Source organism: Triturus cristatus, chromosome 3_2, assembly GCF_964204655.1.
Source record: "Triturus cristatus chromosome 3_2, aTriCri1.1, whole genome shotgun sequence".
In the NCBI taxonomy this organism is placed as follows: domain Eukaryota; kingdom Metazoa; phylum Chordata; class Amphibia; order Caudata; family Salamandridae; genus Triturus; species Triturus cristatus.
The window spans coordinates 838,123,168-838,144,094 of NC_140584.1; positions in this window are offsets into that span (position 1 = coordinate 838,123,168).

Below are 20,927 nucleotides of genomic sequence, written 5' to 3' on the forward strand. Positions count from 1 at the left end.
CACTATCGAATGGTACCGGCTGCAGAGCTAGTGGATCCCTATGATACCGAGGGCAATGAGGGGTTACATGGTTCGGATTCATTTACCTTTGGTGTCCTGGATCCACCTTACAATTGGACCTCAAACTGAATACCAGGTACTGCCCTTTAGCACTTGTCTCTCAGGAAAGTGAGGTAGAGTAGCCCAAAGCTGACTCAGGAAGGTGATCAGGGTTTAACACACATAAAGCATCTAACTACCCTTAATGAATCAATGACATTACATTTGGTAAAATAAAAGTACTTTATTAAAAACAAGACTGAATACTATATTCCCTCACGTATCGTAAATTGCTCAACAATTCGCCTGACACCCTAGTTAGGCTACGAGAGCAGTGGGATAGAGACGTAGAGGGATAGAGGACGATGAATGGTTGTTGCCATAGGCGTCCCGCGAGAAGGGGCTATTAGAGCCAGGTTCCGCCTAGTACAACTAAAAATTCTACACTGCAGCTATTTTGCATGTACCACCATGGCAAAGATGGGTAGGGCGTCATCCCCACTGTGTTAACGCGGTTGCAACCAAAAGGAAATGTTTTCCACATGCCCTGGGAATGCCCTGCCATTCAGCACTATTGGACCTCTGATGTGGCCTGTCTGAAAGAGGTGTGTGGGGGCAATATGGAGGCCTCCACTAAGTGGTGCCTGCTCAACATCTGGGAGGCCATAGATTTCCCCCGCATGGTCCAGATTTACATAACTGTGGAGTTGATAGTGGTGAAGCGCAATATTGCATGTGTAACCTGCAGGCTGCAGAGGGCAATCCTAACAGCGACTGCCGACCCACGATTTAAATTTCTGTAATCTGTAACATGGGTATCGTTAAGTGTAGCAAAACACTTGACATTCAAAGCTACAGGATAGTATAGTTTATGACGTACATGGTCGAAAACTCGACATGGTCAGGTGTTAAGATGATTGCTTGCGGAAGAATAATGCATCGCTTATGTATGACTAATAAAATTCTGGAAAGAAATTCCGATCCGAAAAAAACTAAATGAATTCACGGTAGGAGACTTAGTCTAGTGGTAAAATGGTTTTCTATGAAACCTGGAAAATAGGGTTCCAGTCCCCACTCCTATAAATTGTGGGATCCTGGGTAAATACTGGCCTGGTTTGTTGAGTTGGGCATCCGAGCCGAAATGTGTGTAGGTCGCGGTTTCGGTCATGTGATTAAATAGCGCATCTTGACACGCGCACAGCCGGACAGTTCCACCTAGTCTGGAGAGTAATGTTACGATTGCTCTCCTTTTGATGTATTGCTGTTTATTTGAAGTTGGTCACTTTGAGGGGCATGGTTGGTGCTGTCAATAGGTCCCACGAATCTCTCTCAATCAGTGGAGTCTGGTGTGGCAGTTGGGGCTTAGGTGTGTGGGTGACTGTGCGCGTACCGTAAGCGTCTGTTCCCTCAAAGTGCACATTCTTTACGCTTCCCCCGCCTTCGCTGCGTGCATTTCGGAAAAAAGTCATGTGTGAAGTAGGCTGGCATACATTTGGCTGGGAAGGTCTTTGGGTCGCCCACCCCTCATGTTCTGAGCGCGGTGATAATTTCAAATGCGCCCCAGGAGGTAAGTGATTCAGCCAGGTGTCATGCGCAGTGGTGCAGCGGGCGCAGTGCATTCGCCGAGATCCTTGTATTCGATGCAAGGGAGCTCGTGCTGGTATAGAGGGGATGGCTTTGCCGACAGTGCTGCCACCATAGCTGCTGCGGTGCCGGATCAGAGTCCTGTCGTCGGCCCTACAGTCTGGGTATGCCCTGGCATGGCTTACGTTTAGGGTACGCACACTGGAGTAATACTGCAGGAATGTTGGGTGTTGGGGAGTTTACTGATTGTGAGGTAACTTTAAAGTGACTCGTCACAGAGCTGGCACAGTCTCTTAATTTCTGAACGGAAGCAGGTTCAATTTTCTTACATTGAAGCCATAGCGTTGCTTATTTACCTCATGCAACTATCACCCATTGACTAAATCAATAGTCCTGGCTTGCTGGAGATGCTATGTACAGGTTGATATATAGCTGGATACAAGGACAGAAGAGGCAGAAGTATGCTGCATTATGCTAAGCAAAGAGTTCAGCCAAAATGTTTCAACCCAACGCCAGAAAAAGAGAGAGCTGCCGGGGAAGAATAGCCTTTCGTCTTCAGTGGGTTGCTGGGTATGTTCCTGGGCCATATGATGGACATTGTATAAGGAGTGCACTAGGCCACTAGGTCTCACTGCGCCGGAGCATACTGTAAATGTGCAGGAGGACCTGGGGAATTGTGCATGTTAACCTTTCTCGAATGTCTATCCTGCCTCGGTGAGAGGGGCTAGGTGCTAATAGCTGAGACTGCGCTTTTAAGTCTCCTGGCTTGGTGTCTGTTATCTGGTTCTTTACACGCCACGTTTGCATAGTGTGGTCTCAGTGTAGACAGTGCAAATGGGTCCAATGGTAATGTTTTGCCGTGTAAAGTTGGCAAGCTCATATGAAATATATGCACCCATTCTCAGCAAACCAACCACGGGTAAAACAAAGTATCCCCTCCGTTCGGCATGCGAATAAACTCGTTTGTGTGGGCTGGGGGTTTGTTTGGGGGGTGGAATTGGCCCTTTTGCAGGGTCATCCCTGAACATTTTGCCTTCCTCCTAGTCTTTTTTCTGACATGGTGTTGGTGGTTCTAGGACACTGGGCACTTTAGCACTGTTGTCCAGTGTAAAGTGCGTGTACTCTCTGTGGTAAAGATGGTAAGATTGGTCTACACCTGTTTGGCGTATTTAATTTACCTGTCAGTCCCCAGTAATGCGGTATCTTACATACCCAGGGCCAGTAAATTAAATGCTACTAGTGGGCTTGCAGTGCTGCTTGCGCCACGCACCAAACCTGTCTCAGGCCTCAGCCATTGCAGGGCCTGTGAGTGCAGTGTTACTGCTGCTGTGACGTGACACCTAAAGTGTGTTCCACGTCTGTGACCCCCTTTTCTGCATGTCAGTCACCCTTAAGGTAGACCCTAGCTAGCCCCATGGGCAGGGTGCATTGTAGGTAATAGGTAGGACATATACCTTAAGTGCATGACATGTTCTGGTAGTGACAAACAGCCATTTTGGTTTCTCACTACTGTGAGGCTGACCTCTCATAGGACTGCATTGGGGATTCCCCGATAAATGCTTCAGTGGTAATTCCTGCTGTGAGAGGAACAGTGTGGTCAAGTTTGGTATGTTTGGAATAGTGATAATAAATGCTGCTTAATGGGGTATGCAGATTTATGATCACTATTTTAGAAATGCCACTTTTAGAAGTTGTCATTTCTGTGTGCTATGTGTCTCTGCCTGCCTGATGTGTATTGCATGTCTGGCTCACAGGGGCTGGTGGTGTGTGGCTCCAGGGGGCAGGATGAGTCAGCGCCAAGCTGAATATGAAAATCTGCATTTGGAGTAGCGGGAGGAGTAGTCCCCTGACCCTGAATAGGTCTGTGCCTGCCTGGGTGAATGCTGCCTCCACCCCCTGTGGTGTGTCTGAGGACCGAACCCTCACCTGACAAAGGGGAGTGGAAGCACTGTAAACAAAGTGCTCCAGTACCCCCCAGAACCAGTTGGGAATTCAGATATAAATATTGGGACTGTGACCCCATGTCTGTGTGCTGTTTTGGGAGCATGAACTGCTGGGCCCCAGGAGGAACCGCCACGAGGGACCGCGCCTCTGCTTGAGGCCCAGCTCTGTCCTGTTGGACCTTGAGGCAAGAAGAAAGGACTGCCCTGTGGTTTGGCACCCTTTTGTGCCCAGCTTTACCCAGCTTTAGCCAAGGAACTGAGGGTCTAGTGCCTTGTGAGTGCTTCAGGGGATCTGCTGAAGGCGCCCAGGACGGGAGGAGCGCTTGTGCCCTGCAGCGCTGTGCTGCGAAGTATTCAGAGGGAATCCCGGCGTGGGGATTCCTCTAGGCTGCCTGGAGATAAAGCCGGAGCCTACCCCGCAATTGTGTGCTTCCAGGAGTGAGGCTATCAGGAGGGCAGCGGGAGCCCATCCTGCATTTTTAGAGTTCGGAGAAAGCACAGCCACCAGGAAGCGAACTGGAAGTCAGGCAGGGCTATGCCTGTCGATGGGCGAGCTCCCGTGAGGAGAGGGAAGCCCCGCGCTGTGCCGGGAGGCCACCAAAGGAAATGGAGGTAGATGGCAGGAGGGGGACGCCTGGTCGTAAGCGGGGCTCCTGTGAGGCAGAGAGAGCCCCTCATGCTGCCAGAGAGGAGTCCCAGAGATTCGGCTCACCCGAGGCGTGGGTAAGCGTGCTGGAGATCAGGGCTGGAAAGGAAGCTGCACCAATGGCCGGAAGACAGGAAAAGGTTGCCTGGTTGGGGGAGGAGCCGCAACGAGAAGACTGCATGTCGCTGGGAGCTGGAAGCGTGACGCAACTACCGGCTAAAAGAGAAGCCCCAGTGAGTGGAACAGAAGGGGGCCCTTTGTTCCAGAGACGGTGAGAGGGGCTTGAGTGGCCCCAAGGGGCCGGTGTTACTTTATTCACAGCTGCAACGCGAGAGCGTGGGCAGCTGCAATGAGGGGGCATCGTGGTTTAGAAGTCCTGGAGTGGAGCTTCAGAGGCACAGTTGTGCCGAGTCTAATTTCCTCAGCTGCACCGCGAGAGCGCGAGCAACTACAAAGACGGGGGTATTTTCATTTCATGAAGGGGAAGGGGTGAGATGCACCCCCACCCCCTCAGTGCATTACGCACATTTGTGGTGGTTGCATTGGCAGCCAGAGGGCCAGTTGGAAGGTCCTATGATTTAGCGCCCTGACTTTTGGGACAAAGGGCATTTGGAACAGACCAGATGGGCCCCAAGGAAGGCCAGTTGGCCTGGGGTGATTTTTGTGGTGCTTACAGGGCTCAATGCCCTAAGGTGATGCCTAATGCTAATTCTTAATGTGTTTGTGCCAAATGTCATGCTATGATGTTTATGCCTAATGTGATGCAGACATAATGCGTTTATGTTGCTTGTGATGATGCTGAGTGCAGTATCTTACCAGTAGTTACTGCTTGTGTTATTACCTGTTCTAATTGTTCTGACAGTGGCCCGATTGGCCCTGTCATGTATATAATCCCCTGTGAAATATTGCCTAGCGCCAGGTGGCACAGTGTACATTTGTAATTATGATTCTAATGTGTTTTGTATAATACGGAGGCTATTTTTTATATAACCTTGTGTGGAGTTTCTTTTGAAGTGTGCCTAGTGTGTTGCTGCTGATGTGTGTGTGTTGCGCAAACGCTTTACACATTGCCTCTGGAATAAGCCTGACTGCTCATGCCAAGCTGCCAAGGGGGTGAGCAGGGGTTATCTTCAGCGTGTAACTCCCTTGCCCTGACTAGAGTGATGGTTTCTGCCTGGCTTAGGCGCATGCCATAGCCAACCAGAAATCCCATTTCTAACAGTGGGGTTTAGATCAAGGGGTTGCCCTTAGTGGTGTAATGGGATGCGTATTTACTTTATACACCTTGCTACCATTGACAAGGTCAAGGCCCCCAGCTTGCTGTAGGTGTAAGGTTACGAGTTGATTATATATATGGATTTAATGACAGAAGAGGCTGAACTCGATTGGAGAGCCCACGATCCCTGATAGATGGGCGTAATGTGTGGACCAACAGTTCCTGTGTGGGCAAAAATGCATGCTGACATCTGTCAGGTAAGCAGGATTAGTTCATATGGGGGAATTCACGTTTGTTAACAAGGTGTTCCCATGGGTGCGACAAGCCTGGTGTGCGGCAATGTGATAGGCCAAGGGAGGGCTTATCCCTAGAGGTGTCCGGGGTGGCCCACGTGCAGCATGCGCGCACTCGAGCAACACTGCCATAAAGCTGTAGTGGTGGAGTTTGGTGACTGTGATGCAACTTCTAACAAACACATTATAGATCTTGCACAGTCACATCCGTTCAGAACTGAAGCATTTTTCAATGTTCTCACAAGGAAGCCATAACTGTTGCTTATTACAAATGGAACTATCAACCATTGACAAAGGCAATAATCATGGCTGGCAATAGGTCCATACATTCATACAACTATGAGGCACACTATGCCAAGTAAAGATTTCAGCTTACATGTCTTAATCCAATGTCTAAGATAGAGTCTCAAGGTCCAGGCCAGAAACATTGGCCATGGGGTGGGTGGACTAAGTACTTTTAGCATACAGATGGCACATGTGATAATGGTGCAGGATAAATATTTATTTTCGGTCCACCTTGACAGCCAGTGGGGGACGACTTGTACTTAGATGAACATACTTGTTTTAATCAATACTTTGTTATAGTTAGAAGGGATGATTGGCCTATTTTTGACATGCCCTTGACCATTATTTGTTAACTTGAAATTGGGTCATGTACAGCTTGTTTAAACTGGGTGGGGCGAGTTGCCTAACAGCCAATATCCAGCATCGACAGTTCGGATGGCTCGACAAGCAAGGGATGCTTGGCATGCTCGCATGGGCAGGTGATTTCTTCGCGGGCTTAACCTTGCATGCTACCCTGTGTTTGGTTTAACTGACTAGGGCGGTGTAATGGAATTGTTGCAGGCTTGCACCAGGAGATGGGTTTTTCAATACTATGCAACACCATAAACTTAACTGGGTCGAGTAATCAGGCCAAGGAGTGGCTGCGTGACTCTCGGGTGCTGGAGATGGTCAGTTTGTTGGCATGCCTTTCTAGATGTTGGTTGCAAGCTCGCACATTTTGTGGTTCCGCTCGTCGATGGCAACAGCTTTAATAAAATAGCTGGGCGGACTTGTTCCTTAATGTAGATAACAAAGCAACATCATTGTGGCCAGGTGGGCCCAGCGTGAAAGGCATAAAGAATTCTCACAGTCTGGGCCAGGTTTTGTGATCTGAACAGGTGGATGGACTGGTTCCAGACCTTTGCTTGAATCTCAAGTAACACCATGGTTGAGTGATATTAAGGAGCGCCAAAGTTAACAACTCCTTTTCCTACATAAGCGAATGGACTGCAGACGATGGAAAAAGTGGAGCTGAACCTATCGGTGGTGGGTCAATTCCGTTAAATTCACGGGGATATGACGAGGCGTGTGAAACTGGTGCTTAGGAAACCCAGAAGGAGAATGGGTGATTAGTTGGCAGTAGGTCTACAGTAATCCACCAGTCCGCCTCTAGCACGGGTACTACTGGGCTACACCAATGACCAGGCAAGGTCTTTCACACCTGGTGTCAGGGGCCCTGTACAAGTCAAGGGTTCAAGCCCAGCTGGCAGTTCTTTTGGGAGGCTCCATAACAGGCACAGGCCTGTTCACAGGCAGCCAGGAGCGCTGGATGCACCGCAGCCAACAGCTGGACGGCGAACGGGAAGTCAAAACAAGCCCGAACTCCTCTCAAATTCCTGCGTGATACCGGACTACAAGCAAAGGCTCTTTTAATAAAGTGTATTATTTTTATTACTTAAATCAGACTGGGCGACTGGCCTTTTTTCAACCTTGCACGGCTATATAGAGGCACACGATTACTGAGGCGCTCATCGCTGGAACACACAGCCCCTGCTCGGTTTACTGCTCGGTTTAATTGCCGAGCATTAATAGCTGTATTACCATTCACAGACAGGTGTCTGTCTCTTCGGCGACAAAGCATAGTGAATGTGTGGGTTGCAAATGAGGCGGGTATGTCGGCTGTGCCCAAAAGAAGGCAATTTCACTATTAGTGCAAATAAAGGGCTCCAGGTCTGTTTACATTAATCTGAGGTAGACCGTGCACTTCCACAGGAATTACACCTTTAAATTACAAAACACGCTTCAGAGTTCCATTTACCTGTAATGCACATAAGCTTTTAAAAGCTCGCTGGGGTATTTTGCTAATATGCTGTCCCAGGCAGAACACCGATCCCTCAACAAAACAAGCTTGCGCGCCTCGCGCTAAAAGTGGGAGGGTTGAGGGGAGTGCGGCTGAGAACAACCAAAGCGTTTTCCTTGCGGGAGCAAGCCAGGGGCACCATATGTTTGCAAGTTAATTACAAACATATGGTGTGAAAGCTCGCTCCCGCAAGGGAATCGGCAGACATGCACGCATTGCCATTGAAAGCAATGCAACGCGTGCACGTTTTTAGGGCGAAAAAGCGAATCGATTTCAAAAGGTCTTTTTGCCTTTGGAGCGCATGCGCGCTCCGTAGGCGAGATCTAAAAAAGGGAATCTTAGATCCTGACATTATCATGGTTTATGTGGGGTAAAAATGTTCCAACATGAATCTCAAGGTGTCTAGAAGGTAAGCCAAACTCGGCTTTGACTCTGTGGAGGGCATTCAATTCCGGGGTTAACGAAGTGAACTTGGTCTTTAGCTCGATTAAGCACCAAGGGTCACAGAGGATTAGCAGGTAGTGTGTATATGTGATCGGACTGCTGTTAAGCACGCCCAGTGGGCTGCGTAAGTTGTCACTCCAAAAAGGATGCCGTGACTGCAATAGGGTGCACAATACAAACATTTCCTCAAAACCAGATTTGACACCATTAATGTGTTGGCCATGGTTTAGCAATCAAAAAGGGCTATGCAAATGTCTGGTCAAATTCAGCAAACTCTGTGCACTCTAGAACTAAGGGCATGTGACAGGTTGCTTCAGTTAAGCAATTTACTGCCCGCCCTGATAGCTTCCACAACCAGCCTAGCCACTATGGCTGTCATCTATCAAGTGTGCTGCTGTCCCAAAAGTTGGGCAAACAAGGTGTTAAAGCACAAAATGGCTACAATGCATTAAGAACAACTGGCACATCCATTATTCAAGAATAGGCGGGTAACAGTTACTAGAACAAAGCATGAATTCAAATTTGGAGGGAGCAGGAACATTTTCGCTGCTGGTGTGGCACACAGTTATCAGTCCGAATCCCCATTTTGGGAATAATCGTGTATGGGGGTAAACAAGGGCTTAGTCAACCCTAAATGTAAAGCACATATTGCACGCAGTGCTCAATAAATTAAATCTGACACAACCATGGTTACGAAGAGCAGTAGTCTTGCTTTCCAGTTTAGGTAAGAATTCTGGCCGGCTTGGTACTCCTACACAGGAGAAGGCCAGCTGGCAGAGATAAGGGTATGGTGCTGGCCACAAACAATAACTTGTTAACAAATAAACTGTTGGCCAGGGAGGCAAACTCCAATACGTTTTCCAACGTATTCTGAAATCAGTGACTGGGCGGTGATGGGTAAGGCACAACACAGCAACACCTAACAAGTAGGACGTATTGGCACAGGGATTTCACCCTGAACTGCGGTTAAAGTAAAGAGCAGTTGTTTCAATTCTGAGCGGGCCATCGATCATGCCTACGGATGGGTAAATTAAGCTGCGGTTAAAATAAAACAGTAGTCCCCAATTTAAGCGGAGGTCAGCACACTTGCCTACGATGGGGTAAATAAACCATGCACAAGCACAACAAATGATGAAATCCACCATGTGTAAGTTAAATAATCAATTGGGCGCATGTGAATTATGGTGGTCTGAGATCATTCCACGATTAGATTGATATGGAATGCACTAGAAACGGAGGGGTGTAAGTAAGTGGTGGGGGGCTCGGGCGTGATGGATGCCAGACCCAGAGCTATGGCGGAGTTGCAGGGTAATCCTGAGGCTGAATGGTGCAGAGGGGTACCCTCTTCAGGAGCACAACAAAGGTGCAAATGCTAAACAACCCCAGGAAGTCCTTATGGCAGGACCCTGTAGGAATGACGGCACCCCGTTAGTCCTGCGGGCGGTTGGAAAACTGAGCAACCGGGTGCTTGCCTGGTGTCAGGATCCCTAATGCGAGTTTCAAAGTGATGCGCAAGGGGTTAAACTCAAGTGTTGCTACAGGGTTGACCAGGCATCAATGGTCGAGTTGGTGGCATGTCCGCAATTCGCAGATGGCCGCTAAGGCACTGGGGTCGGCGGTCTAGTTGTTGCAATCCAGAGAGGCTGACGTGACGCGCGCACGCCTGAAGTATTGCGCGCTTCACTAAAGACTTTCCCTCAGAGAAGACTGTTTTCCAAGTGTTCCCAGTTTGAAGTGAATTATGCTAGAGTACGAAGTTTTCAGAGTCTTACCCCTTCGAGATCAATCCCTAGTCAAAGAAACAATACTTACCTGAAGAAATAAGAAGACGCTTGGAGTTCGTGTTGAGAGACTTACCTGAGTAGAGATTGGAGACGCCTCGTCTCTTCCGTTCCGAGTGAAGATTCTGCTACACCTGACAGCGAACAAGCAGAAAGCTAAGTGAATTACTGGAAAGGTTCTCAGGCATATAAATAATGTCAAGTAATGTCAAAAGATGCAATATCGTTGAAAGTAATTAAAACTTACCGTATCTGCATTAATAAGATTACCCGGTCCTGTAAAAGGAAAAAGAGAAGTGAGTTAGAGTGGTGCAGAACCATAGCCAAATAAAAGCTGTAAACAAGCAGGAAAAAAGGTAGACAGGAGAAAGACTTACCAGAGCAATTCCACCACAGCATTAACCTGAGGAGAAAAAAGAGAACAGAGATAAAAGGGTTTAAACTCAGGAAGAAATAATCTAAAAGACAAGAGTTAGAGAATTGAAAGAACAGAAAAAGAAAAGACGACGAGATAAAAGAGAAAGCCCCAGTAAAAACCAACTGCTGGTAGGTTATTAGATAAACGCTCAGGAATTAAATAGGATTTAATCAAAAGGTAACTATTTTCCAGATAAATAAAGACATCCATAACAAGAAACGAAGAAAACAGAGTTGGTCAGGAAGAGAAGCACAGAGTTCAGGATTATGGGTAGGTAGCAAATCACAAGGGAAAAGAAGAAAAGAGATAGAATAGTGTAGAGGAAGGGAAAGAATAAAATTGTTGTGTGTTTAGTTTTCCTTAGGAGTCTTCGATAGGCTGTGCGAAGGCTGAAGAAGATATCCAGATAGAAAACCAGAAGGTCCACAACCAGTCTCTTCTTATATTTATTATTTTATCCACTTTCCTCCTCCCCCCTCACTAACCAGTTAGCCCCCTAAGTACAACTTGGGACTGAGTGGTTGGAAGTGGGAGTTGGGAAGCTAGCGACTTCTGTTCCTGTGCAAGACAACAGAAAATCAGCGAGAAGCTGAAGGTGAGCCCTGACACCTGGATACGCTCCGCCCCCTCCAGGGGTGTGAGTCAATGGGTGGACTAGTGGTCCACGTGATGTAAGAGGTAATCCCCAAAAAGGGTGAGCACCGATTGGTGAGTGCCACGGTGCACTTTGGCTCTTCAGGTGGGCAGGGCAGCTTAGGGGTGTCACTGCTGCCTACCCTTAGATGACTCGTAAGTTGACCCACCATGTTGGCATATTTCTTATGCAAATAAACATGTAGCAATGCTTTCGCCAACAAACAATGTGTCTTGTGTGTTTCTTATTGGGAGATTACTGTGTTGCGGGTGGCGGCCCCTTTTGCACCGAGACTTCACGCCGTCTCCCTCCCTACCGCTTACCCTGGTGATGGCTGGTAGGTTAGCTAGGATGGATAGACTCCTCACTTGTTAATTTGTGTTGCAGGTGGAGTTACAGGGCAATCCTGAGGCTGAATGGTACAGAGGGGTACCCTCTTCAGGAGCACAACAAAGGTGCAAATGCCAAGCAACCCCAGGAAGTCTTTATGGCAGGACCCTGGATGAACGACTGCGCCCCGTTAGTCCTGCTGGCGATTGGAAACCTGAGCAACCGGGGGCTTGCCTGAATATGATCCACCTCCTCCAGGGGCATGAGTAAATGGGTGAGGACTGGTTGGTGAGTGCCACGGTGCAATTTGGCTCTTTAGGTGGGCAGGTCAGCTTAGGGGTGTCACTGCTGCCTGCACTTGGATCGCCCGTAAGTCGACCTACCATGTTGGCATGTTAATTATGCAAATGAACATGCAGCAATGTTTACTCCAACAAACAATGTGTCTTGTGTGTTTTTTATTGGAAGATTACTGTGTTGCGGGTGTGGTGTGTTGCCGATATTGGCACTATGCTCGTTCTTATCTGCAGTGCTTTTGTGAATGGTACTGCTGGTGGCTGCGTTTATGCCTTGTGATGAAAAAGCTTGTTTGGCAAAAAGGCCATGGAGGGGGACGCTGTAGTGGCTGCTGTTTGTTTACAACAAATTGAACGTGTTTTGTACAGGACTGACCTGCATGATCAGCACCGCGGAGAGCATTATCTACCTATCCAGATGTCAGACAGTATTCTGGGGCACCCTTTATTGTCCAGCCATATGTAAATCATTTCATATCCAGTGTGCTGCTACGTGGCTTGCTGCTGAGCTAGTCCTGTTCTTGGTGGTGTTTGCAGGGTTCTTCACTGCTGCTCTGTTGCTTTGTACTGTCCTGCACATTCCCTGGATATGCTCTAGGGCCGTCTTTACACAGTGTGCCGCAGCTCTAGGCCGTGTGACACTGGTAGCTGTCAGCCAATTCGATGCAATATCCTCAAATCTACAATAAGCACTCTTTGGGCCTGCGAACTGCATAACTCATGGATATTCGTTTCTAACAACAGGCCAAGTTGGTGACACGATGCTCGTTTTCCAGAAGAATCCTGGATGGGCCAGAGCCCCAGCATCGCTCGACAGCAACGCTGTGGCACTTACGTTGCAATGTCTCTGGGAGGGCAGAAGCACAGGGGCAGCTTTGGCTCCTCCACGTGGTCAGAGGAGCGTCGCCCCACTGCTTTCTCACACTGCGAGAAAAATGAAGAAGGGTTTGGTTGGGGGCGGGCGGGTCGGGGAGGAGTGGCTAGCCCAATGTAATGGCGACCAAACCAGTCAATCATGAGCATTCTCCCGTTTTCTCCATGTAGGCTGCATGAAGCCTGCATGGAGAAAACGGCCTTCCCATTGAGGCCTGTATGGACGGCGTCCTAGCAAATCACAACGCTGCCATTGCAGCATTGGGATTGGCTTAAGGGAGGAGAGGGAGGCTGCCTGCTTCTGCTTCCTGTGAGCAGAGAGAGAGCAGGAGACGTGACGCGGGACCGGAGGCTGAAGGTAAGTTTTTAAAAAAAAATTGTTAAATTAACCCCCTGCGTGACCCCCACCCTGCGCAACCCCTTGCCCCCCGCCCGCGCGTCATGCCGGAAGCGACTGAGCACAGCTGGTGTTACATGTCAGAGGGGGGAGTTATGCAATTCAGTGAAAGAAAGCCTAGGGCCGGACCTCCTTCACTCTGACACCTGAGACCGTAATTGTAGGTAATGCACCTTTTGTACCACCGCTCAAGCACAAAGGGAAAAACATATGTGCGAGACAGCAACCTGGAGCTCGGGTCGTGGTTTAGATAAAGTAAATGAGCGAGAGAGCAATGGGGGCAACCAGGGGAGAGAGCGAAACATGGAGCGTGAAGCACCCTAGGGAGACAACTGGGAACATGCACTCTTGTGGAGTGCTTAAACAAAAAAAACAAAAAAGAGTGCTAAAAAAATGAGCAGTGGAAGGACAAAAGTAATGTGTCCATGCTTCATGGGAGGGGCAGATAAAAGAGCAGGAATGAAGGAAAGTCCATACAAGCTCACAATTTCGATGCATGCAAATGAGAGTGACATTGAAGTCAACCGATGGCAAGTAATGGGCTGACTCTAAGCCCCCCTCAAGATAACAATATGTCTTGTAGTAGACAGCTCATGCGCTATGTAGTAGGTGTAGGCGAGAGTTAGAAATGAATAACAATCCCCTGCACTGAGTCAGTGCACCTGGAAAAACCAACATAAAATCTTTGTTATTTTAAAACATATATATATATCTTTAGTACAATGTCCACCAAAGTTTCCTGCTGCTAACTCAAAGTTAGTAGAACGAAGACCAAGTGCAACTGTGCGTCAGAATCCGCAAAGTGCAGGACGAGGTCTCCTTTTACTAACAGAATAGAATTTAATTCCACAGTTCAAGGCCTGTGACGTGAAATGCGCTCCCCCTGGCTCTGACAGATCTATCAGGGGACATTGCAAGCAAGCAGCTATTAACGAGCCTAGGGCCCCACCCTGTTTTTTGCCACATAAATTTGGTGACAAGGATGCACGGAGAGTTTCCGAAGATGGCCCTTTGAATCAATACTAGGGCCTTGGACACTATTCTTTTTCTAGTCAGTGGCCAGTGGAGGGGCCTGAAGGTGAATGAGGTTCACCCTTTGTAGGTTGCCCGGGCCTACAGTCTGTCTGGCTGCTGCATTATGTTCTAACCGCATTAATTCAAACGCAAATAATATATGGCACTTAGACTAGGATGGGCAAGTGCAGCTTCAAGACATCAGTGAATGATCACAGCACTTTAAACAGTTAAAACAAGTGCCCGACCATTTTTCTACCTGTGTTTCCAATGACAGGTGAGTAGTTATATAAGGGTCCAGATTTTTCACCAGATGGCTCTGGGCGCTGCTGCAGGTACTCCGCAGTCGTAAGTGAAACCTCAGTTTTACTGGGATTCAACTTTAGAAAGTTGACAAACAAACACCATCTGATCAGGGCCAAGATTGAGCCCTTGAAGGATTTCCCAGTGCATCAGTGTGAGATCAGCAGATAGAAAGGAGGTCAGCCATTCCAATACTATGTCCTAAAACCAGTTTGGTGGGCCCTTGTGATCATGAGATTGTGGTTGGTTGTGTGGCAAACTGTGGTCATATCTAATAAAACCAGTGAATCCACACCTCTGCCCTCAACCTCATGCCTCAATTCATCGAGAGCTCCAACTTTGTACTCAATCCCGGCAGAAGCCAGCCTGGAAAAGGGATGAGTAGAGGGTTCTCCTCTGCAAAGCTTGAAGTTGCAAGGCACTCAAATATTAAGCATCAGAAAATGGGCTACATTCCTCCTGTTGAAATGGCAGAATCATGAGAAAAAACACTGAGCATGACAACAAATGAGGGGACCTCCTGAGACTAGAAGATCTGTGGGTGCTCGGAAGTGTTCCCTTATCTAAGAAGTAGTATCTGAAGTTTGAGAACTCGAGCGCGAAACCTGCTTACTTAAAGCGATTGGACGGAAAAGTGTGTCCCCTTGTAGTGAAAGGTTTTTTCTATCAGTGCTTAGTTTCTTTCCAGACAAAGCTGTTTGCTTAAGAGCTCTTGCATTCACACGATGATATGTTTCTAAAACAACTCGGACAGGCTTGAAGGGTGAAAAGATGCCAATTTTTTGAAAGGCAGATGAAAGAGGAGAAGTTAGGGGTTTGGTTTGTGGGAGTTGCTTACGACTTTCCAATTTGGACAGAGCAGTGGGAACCAGTTTAATCTGACCAATGATTGCTGCTCCCTGGAGAGCCAATGCCCCCTCCTTGACAAGTTGCCTCAATGTCTCTAAAATGTCATCGTGTTTATGAACTGGTTATGATCAGGGCAGCCTGACTAGAGGTACAGAGTAACTCTAGAGAGCGTGTTATAGCTAGGCATGGAGCTGTCAACAAAATGCAAAGCATCGCCAAGCTAGAAATGCTCACCTTGGATAACCTATAGCCCATCTAGTCATTGGGGATTAATACAGATGTTGAGTAGCAGTAAACGTTGTTGCTGCATCCATTTTCCAGACTACTTTGCTACTTTCAGCCTGATTTATCATTCAGGTCAGTGTCCTGTGAAACAACTAAAAGCATTTGGTAACATCTCCTGTGGCATGGGACTCTGTTCTTCCTATGACATTCCTCTGTAAAAGTACATTTTCATCTTGTTGACCATAGTATGGTTAGTGTACGTTTAGAAAAAAATTGAATTTTATTTAAATACTATACTCGCCGTTATGGTGTCTGCATGTTCAGCTTTTAATAAAGTTTCTAGCAGATTATTAACACTCTGTAAAGAGTCCTCAATTTTTTACAACGGGGAGGAGGGAAAAATAAACAATTGGCAAGTCAGTCCTAAGATAACTAGAGAGCTGCTGGGGTGAGAAATCCCATTTGGTGACTGGAGACCCCATAGGTTACCAGCGGTATAGGAGTGAGAGTTCTATAGGCCAGGGTCTCCAGATGTAAGGGGCTGCAGCCACTAAAGGATCCCTTTCATGGCACATGGTGAATTTAAATAGTGTTGATGTCATACTGCTGCAAGCTGTGGTGATGGCATGGATTCTGTGGTGGTGTAAGGGAGGTAAGTTGAATATTTTTCTTGTAGTGAGTAAGAAATTGGATTAGTGGTTGAGGGGGATTGTAGGAAACTGGGTTTTTTGCAGTCCCCCCCCCCCCAACCTTTTGCCTGGTATTTGATGTGACTTTGATTGAAGTGCACTGGTTCCTGTTAAACAGGTCCCCAGTGTCAGTGTTCTTTCCCCAAAACAAGACCACTGGTCATTTGATCCCCAAGTGACCAGGCCTTTAGCACCTCTGTAAGTCCCTAGTAAGTGGTACCTCTGGTACCTAGGGCATAGGTACTAAAGAGGGTCCCTAAGAGCTGCAGCATATCTTGTGCCATTGTAAGGGACCCAGTATCAAACTCATACAGACTGCCACCGCAGGCTGCATGAAAAAGTGCTCTAAAAGTGAAAGCATAACATGATACACACTTGTGTGCCATGTTCCCTAAACACTGCATGTACTATTTGTAAATCATCCCACAGCAGGTCTTACAGCCCCAAGGCAGGGTGCACTGTGCTACATGTATGGGCATATCTGCATGAGGAGATATGTCCCTGTGCTGGTCAGTTCAATTGCTGCCAGTGCAAGTGATCAGGGAACCCATTTTAAGTACATCTGCTGGGTACCGATCAAAAACGAGTTCCACAGCTACATGAGGGCTTTACTGAAAACAATGATATTTGATATCAAACATCTTGTATCAATAAGTCCACACTGATTCCAGTGAAGGATTTATTAATACATGCACCCATAGGGCACCTTAGAGGTGCCCCATGAAAACCTATCAACTACTGGTGTGCTGACAGACTGGTCCTAGCCAGTCTGCCACCACAGACAAATGTCTGACCCCAAGAGGTAAGGGCCTTTGCTCTCAGGGGGTCAGGAACAAAGCCTGCTTGGGTAGAGGGTGTTTACACCCCCTCCCACGGGATGACCTGCAAATTAGAGTTCCAAGGAAGGAGGCTTCAAAGAGCCCACCGACTTGGATCTGCAAATCTGGCTTCCCTTAAAGGAGAGGATGCCAACCCCTCTGTCCAGAGACCATTTGGCATCTGGACAGGCAGGAAAAATAGTAGTCTTAGAGGCGTGTTCACCTTCAGCCTAGTTCCAACCCCAAGGTGGGCTACCTGAAGTGAATACGAAATTTCAGAGTCTGCCATATTTGGGATGGCAAAGTTATGAACCCCTGGGGCAGGGTTATGCTTATTTCCCACAGGGGGTGGTCATATAGGGGGCATAGTAATCCCAGGCTACTACTAACACTTCCTATTACGCCTATATCTAGTATTTAGGGGATCCCCTGGCACCAGAAAATCAAATCCTGCTGACCTGAAAGAAGAAGATAGATGTGAAGAGTTGCAAGAAGCAAGAACAGAAGACCAGCAACTGACTTGGCACCAATACTGCTGGCCTACCTGCCGACTTTGACATTTGCGCCAAAGATGACTTGTCCTGCAGCTGCTGTGTTTCCAAAGCCTTAGAGATCTGCCAGCACTTCAACCAAGAGCCAGGAACTCTGTGGAGCAGTGGAGCTGCTTCCTTGCATCCTACTGGCACCCCAAGAGACCTGTGAGGGCTCCAAATTGACAAAACCCGACACCTGAAAGCACCACTGCACCTGAGCTGCCTAGCTTGAGCTGAAGTGGGCCAACAGTGCCACTGCCACCTGAAGCCTCTGTGTGCAGGCCCCCCTCAACCGCGAGTGTCTCCGGTGACAAAAACTCAATGCTTCGAAGTACCTCTGCACCCTTCGCCCCTGGCCTGTGGAGAAGAGGACCAAAGGTGTCCCCCCATCCCCAAGCATCCTGAGACCTGAGCCCTCCCTGTTGTTCAGACCTACGGGCCTCCCAGTCCAAACCTGCAGCCTCTTTGTGACATGACCAATCCCAATTGACTAACATTGGGCACCCGATGCTGTATTGCACCCCTGCACCCGGGATTGCTAGAGCAAGCTCCTCTGCACTAGTAAGGCAATACCTGGACTCTTTGCCCAGTATACCTCTTTTTGGTATACTATATAAAGAGCCACCTTCCTACACTGGTGGGACGGCGGTAAGATACAAGACTTGACATTTGCTGTACCACTTGGCTAAGTGATTCCACTAAGGAATCTAAAATTGTCCTTAGATAGAATTTTTTTTCTTGATTTAGATTTTTCTAAATTATTTAAAATAACTGTTAGGGTCTTGTGTTAAGTCCTCCGGTACAAACTGTGTAGAATCTAAAAGTATTTCAGTTAGATTGTCCTTTTAGAAATTTTACTTAGGATTTTTTTGTAGTTCTTAAAAACCCAACTACTGTAATGCCATGACTAAGGTAGCGGGACTCTCACACTAGCTCAACCTGGGCCCCTAAAAAAAACCTTAAGTTGTCCCAACTTAAGTACCTCTGCCAAGCATGGAAACTGACTATGGGGTCTAGACCCACTAATTCCTATCTGCAAGGGTTGCTTGCAGATAATGATAGAACCACAGCAGGAAAAGAAACCCCTAGTGGAGAAGAGGAGGTGGATGCTGAATGGATGATGATTTGGATGAAGATTCCAGCAGCACTCCAACTGATAGCACAACTGGGAGTACTGAGAGTACCCAAGAGGTAGACAGTAAAGATACAGAATTTCAGAAACTAGGCAACAGGATAGAATTGGAGGCTAAACGATTGGCTATGGAAAAGGATAGAGCTGAGATAGGGCTAGGACAGATCTCTGCTGGCAGCAACATTTTGTATTAGGGAGAAAGAGAAAGCTTTCGACCCTAAGATCCCCAAAGGGATTGTCCCCAAATATGTAGAGGGTGATGACATCACCGACTGGTTTACAGCCTTTGAGAGGGCTTGTAAAATGAGGAAACTCCGCCAAAGGTATTCGAGATCTCTTCTCAGGGAGCTGTTCTCAGGAAAGTGTAGGGATAGGCACCTGACACTGGATGAAACAGATGCTGAGTCCTATGGCATCTTGAAGGATACCCTGATTGGGGGCTTTGGACTCACCACTGAGGATTCAGGGAGACTTCGAAAACCTCTAATCAGTCCTGGGTTGATTTTGTGGACTTTTCAATGAAAACACTAGGTAGTTGGTTGAAGGGAAGTCAGGTGCATGATTATGATGGGTTTTATAATTTGCTTATGAAGGAACATCTGTTAAGTAACTGTACATCTGGAAAGTTGCATCAATACCTGGCCGACCTGGGTACTGTCTCTCCCCAGGAGATGGGAAAGAACGCTGACCATTGGGCTAAAACTAGAGTGAGCAAAGCAAGTCTAGAGGGCTTCACCAAAAGAAAGGGGTTGCTAGCCCCATCCCAAAAGATGAAACACTCTAAAAACAAAGATGAGGAGTCCTCTGTAGGCCCAAAAAACCTGTCTAGGAGGGTGGGCCCAAAGACACCTCATTAAACAAACAAGTGGGTACCAGGCTAAGAACTGGGATCCCAAGAAGGCTTGGTAATTTGATAGTAAACAGACAGGGCACCAGAGCTAGGACACTTCCTGTCCTAAAAACAAACTGACTAGTATACCTCCTGGGGTTGCCAGTATAGCCTTTGAGGATGGCTCTTCAGATGGGGAAGCCCTTGTAGTTTTCCACTGGAAAGCGGACCCAAAAGGTGAGTTGGAGATTCCAGAGGGAAGCAGACACTTCCACCACCTACTGGTGAATTGAATCCTGTTAGAAATGAGGGTCACTAGTTGGCATAGGTAGGTACCTTTGTCCAAATAGGGACCCTTGCTTCTAGTCAGGGTAAGGGGGATACACACCTTAGATAGCCCCTGCTCACCCCTGGGTAGCTTGGTACGAGCAGACAGCCTTATCCCAAAGGCAATGTGTAAAGTATTTGTACTCAAAACACACAGTAATAGAGCGATAACACCACAAATGGACACCACACCAATTTAGAAAAATAAAGTATCTTTATCTGAACTCAACAAGACCAAAACGACAAACATCCAACATACAGGTAATGAATTCCGACTTTAAATCAGTTATTGCAAAAATAAAGCAGGTAGAAAACAAATAGCTCCACCTGAAGCTATTGTGACGTCGTGCCAGCAATAAATCCAGAGTCTGGTGCTGGCCGCGAGGAGCGCAGCGTTGGGCACAGCGTCACACGGACCCCCAAACAAACAGTACCTTGGAAACTAAGTCTATGACGATGCATGGCGCCGTGGAGGTGAGGCGTCGGTGCTGAGTTCGAGGCCGGCTTTAGGGCTACTATGGGGGAGGCAAGGCGTCGTGTCCGTGAGGAGGTTATGTGTCGAGTCCAGGATAGGATAAGACGGTTGCGCCGGCGATGACTCGTTGGTTCCGGTGACGATACAAAGTCAGCGAGTTTGTGGAGTCACCCTCGCGGTTATCAGTGTCGTGATGACAGGATGCTGGCGATGATGGAGTCGGTGCGAGTGCTGGCGTCAGGCACGGCCGATAACTGCAGGTGTCGGCAGGCGTCGAAGGGCGTCGGAGCCGTAGTGCAGGCCGGGTGGTGCGTCGTTCACTTCACGAATGGTGCCCCAAGCCTCGGTGTAGGTCGCGGCATCACAGCAGCATCACTGACGGCATCGGAAACAGGTTTTCTAGCTTCTTTTAGGTTTCTTCCAGCTCCCAACAGCAGGAACAACCTCCAGTGGCCCAACACTGGAATAGGCACCTCCTGGCAAGTCAGAACTCTCATCAAGAGGGTTTAGGAGAGCAGGAGAAGAAGTCTTTGTGTCCTTGAGACTTCAGAACAGTAGGCCAGCACACTTCAGGCCCTTGGAGATCTTCTTCAAGCAGGTGAAAGCAAAGTTCCAGTCTTTGTACTCTCCTTGGCAGAAATAGCAACTGCAGGCTACCCCCACAAAGCACACAGCAAAGGGACAGTACTCCTCCTCACAGCTGTTCAGCTAGTC